We start from the raw sequence: 14,351 nt of genomic DNA on the forward strand, positions 1-14,351 counted from the left end.
TTCATTTAGGTATCTGCACAAATACCACCCTATCATAAAGGCCTTCCCTGATTAAAAGTTTCTCTATAGCATTTACCATCACCTGACGTGTATTTACTGTTTACATTCTCTCCCTCTGTGAGTTTGGTGAGAGAAGAGACTTGCTTTGTTCTTGCTGTATCCCCAGCACCTGGCACCTAGGAGGTGCCCGTTTGCTGAATGAAACTGGCATTAAAAATTACAGGTAAGATCACTAAGAGTTCTGAAGAGAGGATGAAATTACAGTCAATCTTGTTTTTCTTGAACAGTTTACCCTTGAACATCACAGGCATTAGGGGCACCGACCCTCTGTGCAGTCAGAAATCCGAGTATAACTTCACAGTTGGCCCTTCTTATCCAGGGTTCTGCATCCCCAGATCACCAGCCAAGAATCACATAGTCCTTATGTATCTGTTGAAATAAATCCACATTTAACTGGACCCATGCAGTTCAAACCCACTGTTGTTCAAGGGGCAACTGTAGTTATGTTCTATGAAGTCACTGCAAATACTGAACCATTGCTTCTAGAGGAAATACGGGATTAGGTTCCTGCAAGCCTCCGGTCAGAACATTTTCATGGACCAATCAATACATAACCTTGTTGTACATGCAGTACTGTTTAGAGACACTTTATTAAATATGTACTGTTGATTCATTAACACTGAACTCACAGCCAACAGCACTGTAACTCGTGCCTGAACAAAGCTTGCCTAACACGCATATTTCTCCACAAGGCACATCACAGACTTCTTGCACTTAGATAACACTTCAGCACTAGACTTGGGGGCCATTTAAACAGCAAATTCACCAACAGAAAGCACAAAAATGCAAAAATCATAGCACTAACAAGCCCTTTTTAAGACACTTGTTTCAGCATGAGGGCTTTGTTCAGCCTCCGCTGGAATGCCTGTCTGGCAACTCAAATGTTCCGCCTCTCTGCACATGCACGTTGCCGTGGGGCGACTGTAAAGCACCGCGAGGATTTATTGGGGTTACAAATAAATTTTAGTGAGTAGGCAAATTTGCAAGTACAGAATCCACAGATAACAGGGGCCAACTATACATCATTTTTTCAATAAATATTTACTGTGTTTCTGCTATGTGCCATGCTCCCAGAGTTATTTACCACTCAGACATTTATCAAGTCCTAACCTTATGCCAGGCCCTGTGCAAAACTCAAATAATCCAAAGATAGGTTTAACAGTGTTCCGGGGAAGGTTTCATGGCAGAGTTGGGGTTTTAGCTGAATTTTCAATACTAATAGATAAGATTTTAACCCGTGAAACTATGGAGAAAGTTATTTTAGAAGAAAGAATCTTAAACTTGGCTATACATTAGAATCACCCAGACCAAAAAATAAATAAATAAATAAATAAACATCTCTAGGGATGAAACTCTTACACCAGTATATTTTAAATCTCCCCAGAGGATTCCAGTGTGCAACCAAATTAAGAGAACCACTGCTTTAAATCCTTGTGTTTGGCTGGAGTGTAGGTTATGTGAAGGTATGTAAAGAACAAATAAATCTGGAAAAGAGATTTTGGCCCAGTTATTGGAATGCTATCATTTAGCACATATTTATTAAGCACCTGCTGTTTGCCAGGCACTCTGCTAGTTGCTGGAGATACAGCAGAAAACAAAACACAAGAATCTCTGGCCTGTTAGAGTTTATAGTTGAATTGTTTTGGCAGCTGTTTAGGATGATTCATAGTCTAGATTTAACTTATAGTATATGATGATTTGCATTTAGAAGGAATCTTATCCTAAATGCTCAGAATTCTAAATTTAATGTCTAAATTACTATATCATCCTCTGATATGAATAGAACTCTGTAAAGAAAAATTGTGTTGTGAACTTCTGTGCTAATTTGACTGAGCGTTTTCTAACACAACCATTCGTTTTGTTAGCCTCTCAAAGTTTTTCAGTTTCTTGCACACTGGGACAATTGTCTAAACCAGTAGAATGAGGACCATTGGAAGTACTAACTCAAGCATTTCATTTTCTCATCTTATAGGAGCTGGTATGTAAGGAACTATTATCTGTCTTGATTATTAGCAAGAATTTATACTTAGATCAAACTTATAATTAACAAAGAACTTTTATTGGGTCATAATTTGCTGTATACCATGTTTTATATATTTTTTCTTGAGTTCCTTTACATTTAATGTACCATTACACTGTCTTCTAGACCATTAGCAAGAACAGACCTCTAATAATAGAGTCCTCTTTTAATTCTGTCTGATACAATTATTCTTTATCGCCTGAATCTGTCAATTTCACTTAAACTTTTGGTCAAGAAGTTTTGAGTTAGTTTGCTAAATAGAGTTATTTAATACCCGAAGAAGAATAAGACATGCACCGTCCTCAGCTGGTACACTCAGCCTGAGATGAAATGATGTGCACACATGAGCACGTGCAGGTGGGAAGTGAGGGGTGCTGTCAGGAGTGAGAGGTACAGTGCTGTGGCATCAAAAGGAGAGATGGGTTGAGTTCTGACTAGGCTTGGAGAATGATGTTGTAAATCTTATCATTATTGTCAGAGACAAAGTGCCATTTAACTACCATCCAGTTGTGTTATAATGCAGAGAATGTGTCTTACATATATTTTATATAAAATTACACAGTTTGGGGGCTTCCCTGGTAGCGCAGTGGTTGAGAGTCCGCTTGCCGACGCAGGGGACACGGGTTCGTGCCCCGGTCCGGGAAGATCCCACATGCCACGGAGCGGCTGGGCCTGTGAGCCATGGCCGCTGAGCCTGCGCGTCCGGAGCCTGTGCTCCGCAACAGGAGAGTCCACAACAGTGAGAGGCCCGCGTATCAAAAAAAAAAAAAAAAATTACATAGGTTTGGTCAGCTTTTCCTCAGTTTCAGTTGTACTTAATATAACTGTGTTTTGTTAACGCGGATGATATCATGTGCTTTATACTTCTTTTAAGATCATCTATGTCCTTTTTTCCTCACGAATTTTCTCTATCCTGCTCTGCCACACATTAGCTGCTTTAGCAACCTAGTACATCAGCATTTTGGATGTCATTTGTATTCTCTGAGCTTTTCTAAAATTTCTCATTCCTTGAGTATTTACAAGTTTTATAGGAATTGAAGATCATCTTTTTAAAAGACTTGCTTGTTTATTTGAACTTTTAAAAATACTAAATGGGGGGAATTTCCTGGCAGTCCACTGGTTAGGACTTGACACTTTCACTGCTGTGCGCCCCCATTTGATCCCTGGTCAGGGAACTTAAATCCCGCAAGCTGCCAAAAAAAAAAAAATACTAAATGGGAAGCTAATCATTGGGAAATATTTGAAAATATAACCCAAATAATGATATGGGTTATATTGTCACTTAAAGTGACTATAGAAAAGTTTCTTTGTTTTTAGACCACTGAGAAGAAATACCGTTTTTGTGGATTTCCTATTTGCCTCTGAACCCTGGAGAGAATTGAAAGATATCTGCTCTTAGTGATATGACACTGAAATATTTTTATAATCAAACCCTAAGAATTTTGACTTGAAGAAGCATTATCTTCTTTCTTTGTCACAGAATTGTTTTTTTTTAACTTTATCCCTTTATATGTATTTTTAAAGTGGTCTGTTGAGTTAATTTATGTAAGTCTTTTCATCACCTTTTTTTTCCTTAATAGTTCTTTATATCAAAACTTATTATTATTGAATATTGTTTGAGGGGGTCTTTTTCCTGCCTTAGTTCTGAACCAATTGAGAAATAAACAAAGGAGCCAGGTAGATGGACATCAAAATAGCAGCTCTTTTTTTGATGGAGCTATTGCAGAACATGACAGCATAAAGGATTTAGCAACATTGAACCCCCAAATTAGAAAGATGTAGTCATCCAATCTCAGGCAGTGCTAGAGAGCAAAGCAACTGTGTGCTGTCTGCACCTGGGCAGATCCCAAGAGAAATGTGCAGAGGAAGGGGCTGCACTTTGCTTACACAACTCCTCTTCCCAGACTTACCCCTCAGATAAGTCATCCTCAAGTGAGGCGGAAGAGGCCAGAGCATTACTCCTAGGGATGCCACTCTAGTTAGAAAACTGAAGCCAGAGAAGGAGACTGCAGGAAAAGACCTCTCATCCCTGCCAGGCTTGAGCTCACTCAATTTCACAGCTGCCTTGGATGTTGAAAGCAGCCCCAGTGGCAGAGCCAGGGCTACAGGAACATTGCAAATCACTGCAGGCTCTTTGATAAGCTCACCCTGTCACAAAGAGAAATAAAAACTAGCAGGGAGCATTTTGTTCATATGAATGCCTGCATTCAAATTTGCTGGAGCCTGTTTTTTACTGGTCCTGTTTTTCACTCAGCTGTCTTCTAGATAGCAACACACTGCTGGGTACCATATAGGCTTTTTTTGCTGTGTGGATTATCAAAGATTAAATGGATCTGCCCTCAAGAAGCTTACAGCCTGGTTCATAAATAAGTGCTATATTGTGCAGTACAGACTATTAATGTTATAGAAGTTCAATAAAAACCAGACTGGTCCAAGAAGATTTTTATGGAAAAATAAGCCTTGAGCTGGGCTTAGAACAACAGATATGATCTGGGTAGGTGAGGCTGTGCAAGAGAACACTTGGGTGAAGGGACAGTTGTTTCAGCATCTGTGACTTCACTTTTGCTATTCCTTCACCTTAATTGAAGTGGAAAATAAGAATACAGGGCTAGAGGAGCCCCGGTTGTAAGAATCTTGAAAACAAAGCAGAGGACCAGAGATGTGATCTGCGGAGATTTTTTTTTAAACCTAAGCGTGGTGTCATTGAAAATTACTTTGGCAGGGATGTACTTAGGGGGTATTCAAGGAAGGAGATAAATTAAGAAATGAAAGTAATCTAAGCCTAAGGAAATGAAATATATTAAAGCTCTCATGCCCATCTGATTTACTAAATATAATAACTTTCAGAGGTTAGAGTTAGTGCCTGATTGATTTTGCTCCATTCTTTTACACCATGTGTATAAATTAGGTTTTTGGTTGGTTGTTTTTTTTTTTTAATCAAAAATAATGAGAGCTTTTGGTTAAAAATTTAACCTTTCAATCTTCTGGGGACAAATGGGAAAATTTGATTTAATAATCTTACTTCTATGGAGGTGTTTTAGGATGAAAAGAATTGTAGATTGAAGGAGAATGAATCCATATTAGGAGAAAGGTACCGGGAAAATTTGATTTAATGATCTTACTTCTATGGAGGTGTTTTAGGATGAAAAGAATTGTAGATTGAAGGAGAACAAATCCATATTAGGAGAAAGGTACCGGGAAGGCAGCTTGGATCACTGCTGACAAAGAGAATTGATTCCAACACTAGCATCAAAACCCACGTGTGTCACATTCACACCTCAGCAAACAGTTGAATTTTCAAATGTTAGAAAAGCCCTTGACATTGACAGATATTAGTGTTATCACTAAAACCACACTGTCATAACTGCGCCCTGTGCTCAGTCATTTATTGCAGTGACCCAGACAGCCCAGTACAGCTGTTTGCATTTTCTCTGCAGTGGGAAGTGGACCAGGGCCATGTGACTAAGAAAGGCAGGCAAGGGCCTCTTTTCACCTACAGATGTTTTAATGTGCTTAACGTTATCCAATACTAGCAACCAAGATAGTCTAAATACCACAGCAGGATCTGATTAGCTTTTTCAGATCACTGCCTTTATTTGCTGTTTGCAAAAAAGCTTAATCCAGTGCTAGGGATCAGGCTTCCTGCTGAGCTCTCGGGTAGTTTTCTCTCATTCTTTGTGTTCACAGTGGCAGGAATTAGTGAGAAGATTCCTCCTCCTCCTGAATTAAAGCTATAAAGTAGTAACTATAGTAGCAAAGGGGTAAAAAGAAGAAAGAAAGCCCAAGGGAAAGAGGGACTGTCTATTCATACTAAAGAGTGTCTTTTTTATATACAAAAGGGAAAAGATTTTAATGTAAATTCATAAATATTGACCTCGCTATCTCTAGTCAGTACATAACTTAAGTTTTATTAAGTTTTAGTTGTAACTACTTTGCATGAATATGTTATATTTTTCATCTTAATCTTATTTAATCAAACTCAGTTTTACCAGAAGTACATTTACTAACCATACTAGTGGACTTGATTTATCTTTCTTACTTTTTTCAGAGTTGATGATACCTTTTTTACTCATGAAATTAAAAAAAAAAGAAATTACTACCACACCAACAAAAAAATAATTTCTAACTTGATTTTTGTGATGTTCATATGCTTACTCAAGACATAAAATTTGAACTCTATGTAATTCACATTATACTTTGCAATAAACTATAATATTAGAAATGCTTTATCTTGATCTTTTGTGGGCTTATGGAATTAGGCTATGGGTGTAACTATTGCAAAAAACATTACTGTAACCCTTGGCAGAAAAAGAATAGTTCTTCCTTTAGAAATTAGTTTGGCATTCAGAATCTACTAATTACATTTAGTTTAAAAATACTTTCACAGATTTTTAAATTTTCTAACATTTTTGGAATAACATACTTTCATGGAATATTAAGCTCTTTTTGAGGAAAAATATCTATAGACAAATGGTGATCTACAAATACCATACTTTGTATTTTAGTTTTCTTTCTGGAAACAGCAATAATTTTTAGGCTTTTAGTAGGCATAAGGAATGTTTTTGGTGAGGTAGCTGAAAAATTTTAACCATTTAGAGTAGATTTCTCTCTTATTTTGTAAATAGAGTACCTCTCATTTACATTTGACTGGGCACAATAAGGACATGCCCAAGAGTCCCCACCAATATTAACTTTTTTTCTAAGTATTGTCACATGGTCCTAAATGTGAGTAGCCTCTGTTTTTGTGTGTGAGAAGAGAGACTGATTTAGATTGTTTGAGATTGTTTGGGGTGCTTTAACCAAATTTTATACCTTTAGGGTACTTGATTATATAATGGGAAAGCCCAGGCTCTGCATAATCAGCCTATCTCAGAAAATTGTATTTTAAGAGGAACTTTTTCCTTCACTCTTTTAATTTGCACTGGAATGAAAAGGGGAGACGTGTGTGTGTGTGTGTGTGTGTGTGTGTGTTCTACATCACATAAGTAGGTAGTGAACCACTTTAGATCGCCTTTTTCTTTAGTAAGGAATTAGTCTCACAACACCTGATGGTGTTTAAATTTTGATTGAATTTCCATAATCAGAGGTCACTCAAGATACAATTTATGCAGCTCTCAAAAGCAAGTAGTCCATAACATTATAAATACTGTAGTCTGGAACTTTGAAATAAATCAGGGATGACAAGCTTCCTCACTGACAGAGCTGATTTTTGTATACTCATATCCTTTAAAAATATTACAATGTTTCTTCTTTGTAAAGTTAACTTGTTCCTGAACTGAAATTTGAGTATTACATCTTACAAATTTTATGAAATATAAATATAACAAATAACGTGTTGTATATTAAAACATAATGAACGATTTTGCTTTTATTTAACTACATGATTAACTGGTATCCATAATAAAATAATTTTACACTGTTATTTGGCATAAATAAAGTGGGTCGTTCTGGTGATTTTAGGTTGAAGTTAAGTAGTTTTGTCTAAATATTAAGTTTAGATGACTCATTTGGCACAAAGTTGGCCAAACTTGTTTTATCTTATGAACTTTAAAAAAATCAGTTCTGTTTGTACGCTTTTAAACCTTTTTCTTTTGCAATCTTATTTTCATCATCTCTTTTTTTGTTTGTTTTATTCTCTTGCCACAAATGAACCAATACTTACAAATATTTTATATTTCCCAGTATTTCCAGGGAAGTAGCTTTGCTATAATCTGTCTCATTTCACCAGTAAATCATTTATTAAAGAAAAGGGATTGCTGCAGTAGTTAATTGCTACTTTGACACACCTCGTTTTCTTTATTTCTCAGAAACAAAAAGCTAATAGACTAGAGGATAGCCTTGACTTTTTGGAAACATGCAACTTTTACTACTTTAAAATATAATTGGTTTCTTTGTTTTGTTTAAAACCAAGGAGGAAAAGCTGGTCTGCCCAAGCCAGGTGTTTTCTTGTTGGCAGCCTGCTCCCTCATGGCTCTGCTCTCAAAGAGCAGCTGCCTACTACAGCTTTGTATGGCCTATTGTTGCCGCACACCCCTCGTTAATACACATGCTGCCCGGGGCAGACCCGAGAATGACATCAACTTGCTTATCTTAGAAACCTGCGAACCTGACGCAGGGTGCTGAGGTTGGCTTGCATCTGCCTGGCCGACTAATTGTGAGCTTTCTGGCCTATGATTGGTTGTTATTCCACTCGGTAATAGGTTAAGCAAAGACATTGCCATTCCATCTGTTCACCCATTCATTGTTCTTCTTGCTTGCCTGGAAGTCTGCAGCTAAAATTGTGTTAAGGAGTTACTGCTGAAGCTGCTACAGAAACCAATGTCTTTGTATTTTCCTGCGAACGTGAGTATATGTGCTACTTAATGCCTTGGAAGTTAAACTTTGCTAAGTATTCAGGATATTAATTTGAACTCTGTTAAGGATAGAATGCACCTCAAATGAAAGCCTACAAATTATTACATAGTGCCAAAATACGAGAAAGTTAAATTCTTTCTGTAAAATATGTCTGTGAAGCAGATTTTTTACATTTTTATATTCTGGAGTTATATAAATAATTACAGTTTCATAAACATTCACAAGGCATTAAGCATGCCATGTAATCATTTGTACTTAAAGATAAGTTATAGTGTGTTCTGATATTTTGATAAACAATGAATTTAGATTTTATCTTCTTGTCACATTCTTAGGTTTCTTAAGGTGTCACTGTCAGACCTAGGTGCTGTAAAATGATAGTAAGATTTAATAGATTTTTCCATTGTTTTAAAAATCTAGCTTGGGGAGATGGATTGCTATTAGATGTTTCAGCTTGTTTTAATTATGATGATTAAGTATTCAACTGCTTTGTCAGCAGTTTCAATACTCATGTATAGTTTACAATTTCTTCTCTCCCATCTTTATTTTTTATTTTTTGCTTGCATTAGTTTCAGATATTAGATTGAAGATGTCACTTGGAGAACTGTTGCTTTCAAGAGATCTGTAATGGGGAAGGGAGGAGACAAAGACTTTCATCTATCAGTTGGGAGGAAAAGAAAGAGCATAAAGGGTTAAAAAGAGGTTTTCATTTCTACCACATGCCCTATTGTGTGAACATATGCATAAGTCTATTGAAAGTTTTCAGAAGATGGGCAGGCCACCAGTTGCTGGTCTCCTGCAGTTCCAGTAGACATCTGTTGCCCCAGAGCATTAACCAATCTGTTCAAAGGGACATCCTTCTTTTGTTAGCTAGAGGGATGCAGACAACAGCACTCACTAAAATACAGTGGTAATTAAATACACAGAGACTACAGCAGTAGGTATTTATTACATATTCATTATTTTATTTTCATTGTTCTCATACTATTACCATTTGGATAACAATCAGAACCCACTTTATGGCATTGTAACTTGATGTTACAAACAAACATTGATTTAACAAGTTTATGGTCTAATATTCTTGATAATATGATGCTTTTTAGAATATAAAAAAAATTTTACTGGATTTGAGATGAAGGATTATCTAAGTTATCTAATGAGAGCTTTCAGAAAATCTCACTAAATGGGGGAATGTTTGTGTATGCAACAAATTTCTAGTAAATAGCCTTTATATAATAAAATCTGCTTTCAGCTAGTATAAAGCTTTTTGGCAATTAAAATAATTGGTTACACTTTATCATCTATAAATGTCATCTATAGCATGACATTTTAGTTCTTTTTCAACATATAGTATTATTTGATTTTTTACTTATTAGACCTTCAATAAGAAAAATTGTTTTAGTTTCTACAATATTTGGAGGAAATCTAAAGCTCTGTAAGTACAGAAATCTGTTTTCAGACCAATATATGTTTGCTCAGTACCTTTTGTGTTCATGAATATAGTGTAAAGGCCAATTATAATAGGTCTCTGATAACCTAAAAGTTAAGCCGTATTCTTGGAGTTTTTGATAACTATGGGAATATAAACATTGACCTACTTTGTGTGTAAAACTTTGTCTAGGCTGCTTCATGAAATGAGGAAAATTACTCTTGTTAATAGTTGATTAATTTAAAGATTATTTATATGCGTTTGTATTTCAGTAAATGGCAAAACTTAAAAGTCTAATTTAAAAATTTAAGAAGAAAAGTGTTTTCTCCCTTGCATGTAATAGTAAATTTTGTGTTGTTATTGTAGTCTTTGCTAATCATTTTCAAAGTTATATTGATCATTTTTTTATATTGTTCATTTTTAAGGCACTGAACAAAAATAAAGATCACATACCATTCTTTGTTCTAAGATGTAATAATTCCTTGTAAGTTTTACACATTACATTAAGTAGTACTGCAGCCTATGAAGATATTTTTGTCAGCTTTTATATCTTAAGACTTTTGTCAGCTTTTAAATTTAATTTTTTGGTTGAATGATTTCAAAATATTGACTTTTTTTTAGTGCCATATTAATTCAGGGCAATCTTTTTTTTTTAACATCTTTATTGAGTATAATTGCTTTACAATGGTGTGTTAGTTTCTGCTTTATAACAAAGTGAATCAGCTATACATATACATATATCCCCATATCTCTTCCCTCTTGTGTCTCCCTCCCTCCCACCCTCCCTATCCCACCCCTCTAGGTGGTCACAAAGCACCGAGCTGAGCTGATCTCCCTGTGCTATGCGGCTGCTTCCCACTAGCTATTGGTTTTACATTTGGTAGTGTAAATATGTCCATGCCACTCTCTCACTTTGTCACAGCTTACCCTTCCCCCTCCCCATGTCCTCAAGTCCATTCTCTAGTAGGTCTTCGTCTTTATTCCCATCCTGCCCCTAGGGTCTTCATGACCAATTTTTTTTTTTTTTAGATACCATATATATGTGTTAGCATACAGTATTTGTTTTTCTCTTTCTGACTTATTTCAGTCTGTATGACAGACTCTAGGTCCATCCACCTCACTACAAATAACTCAATTTCGTTTCTTTTTATGGCTGAGTAATATTCCATTGTATATATGTGAAGGGTGATCTTTTACAAATTACAAGTGAATAAGGAAGCACTTTAGAGATTAAAGTTTTAAAAACCAAATCTTTACCATTTGAGTCAATAAAAGTAAGTTATTTCAAATTTATATTATGTAGTAGAGAAAATATATGCAGCTTATAGGCCTGGTAATTGAACTTATTTGTCCTTATAGTCTGTTGGTTTATAGGAACTAAAAATTATTTAACTGCTTGTTTAGTACAAGATGACATTGGTTACCTCAAAGAAAGTTATCCAGTGAAATCTGGAAAATGAAGAGAGGCCTGTCAGTATGAAAAAAAAGGTCAACCAAAATATTTTAAAAGAAAAGTTATTTTGGGCTTCCCTGGTGGTGCAGTGGTTGAGAGTCTGCCTGCCAATGCAGGGGACACGGGTTCATGCCCCAGTCCAGGAAGATCCCACATGCTGCAGAGCGGCTGGGCCCGTGAGCCATGGCTGCTGAGCCTGCGCGTCCGGAGCCTGTGCTCCACAACGGGAGAGGCCACAACAGTGAGAGGCCCGTGTAACGCGAAAAAAAAAAAAAAAAAAGGAAAAGAAAAGTTATTTTGCCTAACAAAATTAGGTGTACATTTTTTGAAGTAGTGTAAATCAAGCTTACACTTATACCTAATATTAGCTCACTTGGAAACATTATATTTAAATAGTATATATAAATTATATGAATTATCACAAGTTCAAGTTGTGTGGTATTCACTAAATACATTTGAATACAAATGAGTTTTATCTAGTTTAATATTATAAAAAGCAAACAATGGATAATCCCATTTTTCTCCCTATTTAATCATTATAGCCATATAATAAAATTACATAGAAAAGCAGATTTACATAGTGTCACCATCACTTTTTTAATATTAGAGTGAAAGTGTTACTGAAAGATTTAAATATTGGGTTGGCCAAAAAGTTTGTTCAGTTTTAGGTAAAAATAGGAGACATTTTTCATGTTCATGAAGAACTTTATTGAACAGCGTATTCACTAACTGAACGAACTTTTTGACCAACCCAATACGTTTTTAGGGTGGATAATTTTCAGTTTAAAAACTTTATAATATCTGGTTTTGCTTCTTTGAAAAATGTGAAAATTAAGAATTCACTATTCTTTAAACATAACATTTCATTCTAATGTTCCCCACCGGCTGTATGTTTCAAAAAGTATTAATCTTGTTTAAAACAGTCCAAAAGAAAAACACTACAGCTCAATATTAAAATAATATTTCTTAGTTCAATTCAGGGGTTTGGTCAGTGAAAAATTATCTCACAACAGCACTTATGCAAAATCCAAACTTTTCAGGGGAGATCAAAAATGTTGCCCGTTAAATACACTTCCTGCAGTCAGAGCAGATTGTGGGGTTTACAGAACAATGATGTCGGAGCTTCCAGATTGGTTTGGCAGCTGCATTGTTCTCAGAGGGTAAACCAGACGCACTTAAGTCCCAGTCTCTTTTATAGGCTTTTGTTCATACCAAATTATTCTTTTACTGTGCTAGCATTCATGATGGCACGTTAAAAGAGTGCCGCTTAGCAACCAGCTCTGGTTGCCAGGCAGCCCAGCTTCCAATAGGTTTTCCTTGTTTAAGATACTTTTGGTGGGAGCTCTACCAAGGCCACAGTGCAGATTTTTCTTTTTAACTGTATCCCTTTATTAGGATGCTGTTGTGATTTGTTGCTTGCATTATGGTGTCAGTATATTACAGTAGTTAATAAATCACTGAGTATTAAGATTTGCTTTCAAAACTGCTTCCTTTAATTCTAATAATTGGGCTCATGCATATCCATATTAATAGAAAAAAATTGAAATGGTTACAGCTTCATAATGGAGCAGATGGATATAGAGGTCTCCCAAGGAAAATCTCTTTTTATCAGTTGTGCAGTCAGGAGCCAGGAGAGTGTGATGTTTCTTTAAAACTAATGAATGCTATATTAGTAGAACAATGATGTTAAATTTATCTGTCTTCTCAAGGGATAAAACTGAAGAAACTCCTGTAGAAGTGTGTAGGATTTCTACACTGAAGGAATTTTAAGTGTACTGTTATCAAGTTAAAGATTCCATGGTCTCTTCTCTATTATTTACCATAATTAATACAATTTATTTCATTATATAGAAATGCTGCACTCTCTAATAAGTTCACTCTAATGCATTCAAATGTGCAACTTCTTAGAAAATCATTTAGCATTTTCTCTTAACATTTATATAATAGCTCCTTTCTAGTGTAAATAAGATGTTGAGGAACTGTAGAATAAAATGTTTTTCCAATTTTCTTTTTTAGGTTATTTAAATAGGTGTTCTATGACAGTCTCATATTCAGCTACCACTGGCTTACCAATGTTATCCATGCGTAGAACACTGGAATTGCCTTAATAAGTAAACTATTGATGTGCATGTAGTCCTTACAATGAAGCACAAGAGAAAATAATTTTATTTTGCTAACCTATTCCTGGTAGAGAAATAACAATTATTCCCAGTAGACTTTTAGGAAAACAGTAAAACAGCCAAAGCCTTTTAAACAGTAAAAGCATTCTGTAGGGGGAAAGTAGAATAAAAGATGACTTTTTAACCAAATGCAGATAATAATTAGCTAATCACCTAATATAATACAGAAGTATTTTCTGCCATAAAATTCAAGAAATTAAGATAACATTTATTCAGTGTACTTAATTATTTGCTGCTAATTTTATTTAGCAGCAAATATAATTATAGGAATATTCCATTCCTATGCTTTCTATAAATGTGCATAGAATAAGAGCCGTTTCCCCTGGAATGAAATAGACTGTAGTCCCTGGCACTTAATAAGGGTAGCACAGTGTTGTATTCTGTTACTGTGTTCAGGATTTACAAAATAAAGATTATTAGGGCAAAACTATTCATCTCTTAAGTGGAATATAATTCACTTTGTAATTATTTCATTCCTTGTTGGCTGTTGTAGAATGTGTGCTCTTTCATCGCAGTAGTACTCTAAATCATTTTTGAAAGTCTTTAAATTGTTGTTACGCTTGATCCAAATTAATAACTTTTAAATTATAATAAGTTAATGTTTTCCTTTTCACATGGCTTTCTCTTTAAAATAATTTTTGCAAATTTTTGTGAATTATTTTAGAGAAAATGTACATAACCTGTCATAGCACATCTAAAACAGGGTTTTTTTAAATAATATTCTGTGTGTCACTATAGAAACATAGACCTTCTAACTGTGGGAAAATCTCTTCCATCAGGATTGAGAAGCAGCATGATATAGTGGGGAAAGCATGGGTTTCGGAGTCAGACAAAACTGGGTAAAAAATCCAGTTCCCC

General features: G+C 35.4%; 1 protein-coding gene across 2 annotated transcripts in view; it reads left to right on the top strand.

The window, feature by feature from the left end:
• ZC3H12C (zinc finger CCCH-type containing 12C) overlaps positions 1–14,351 on the top strand; it is a 64,763-nt gene that overhangs the window by 18,993 nt on the left and 31,419 nt on the right. The window lies entirely within an intron of this gene.

Source organism: Lagenorhynchus albirostris, chromosome 9, assembly GCF_949774975.1.
Source record: "Lagenorhynchus albirostris chromosome 9, mLagAlb1.1, whole genome shotgun sequence".
Classification (NCBI taxonomy): domain Eukaryota; kingdom Metazoa; phylum Chordata; class Mammalia; order Artiodactyla; family Delphinidae; genus Lagenorhynchus; species Lagenorhynchus albirostris.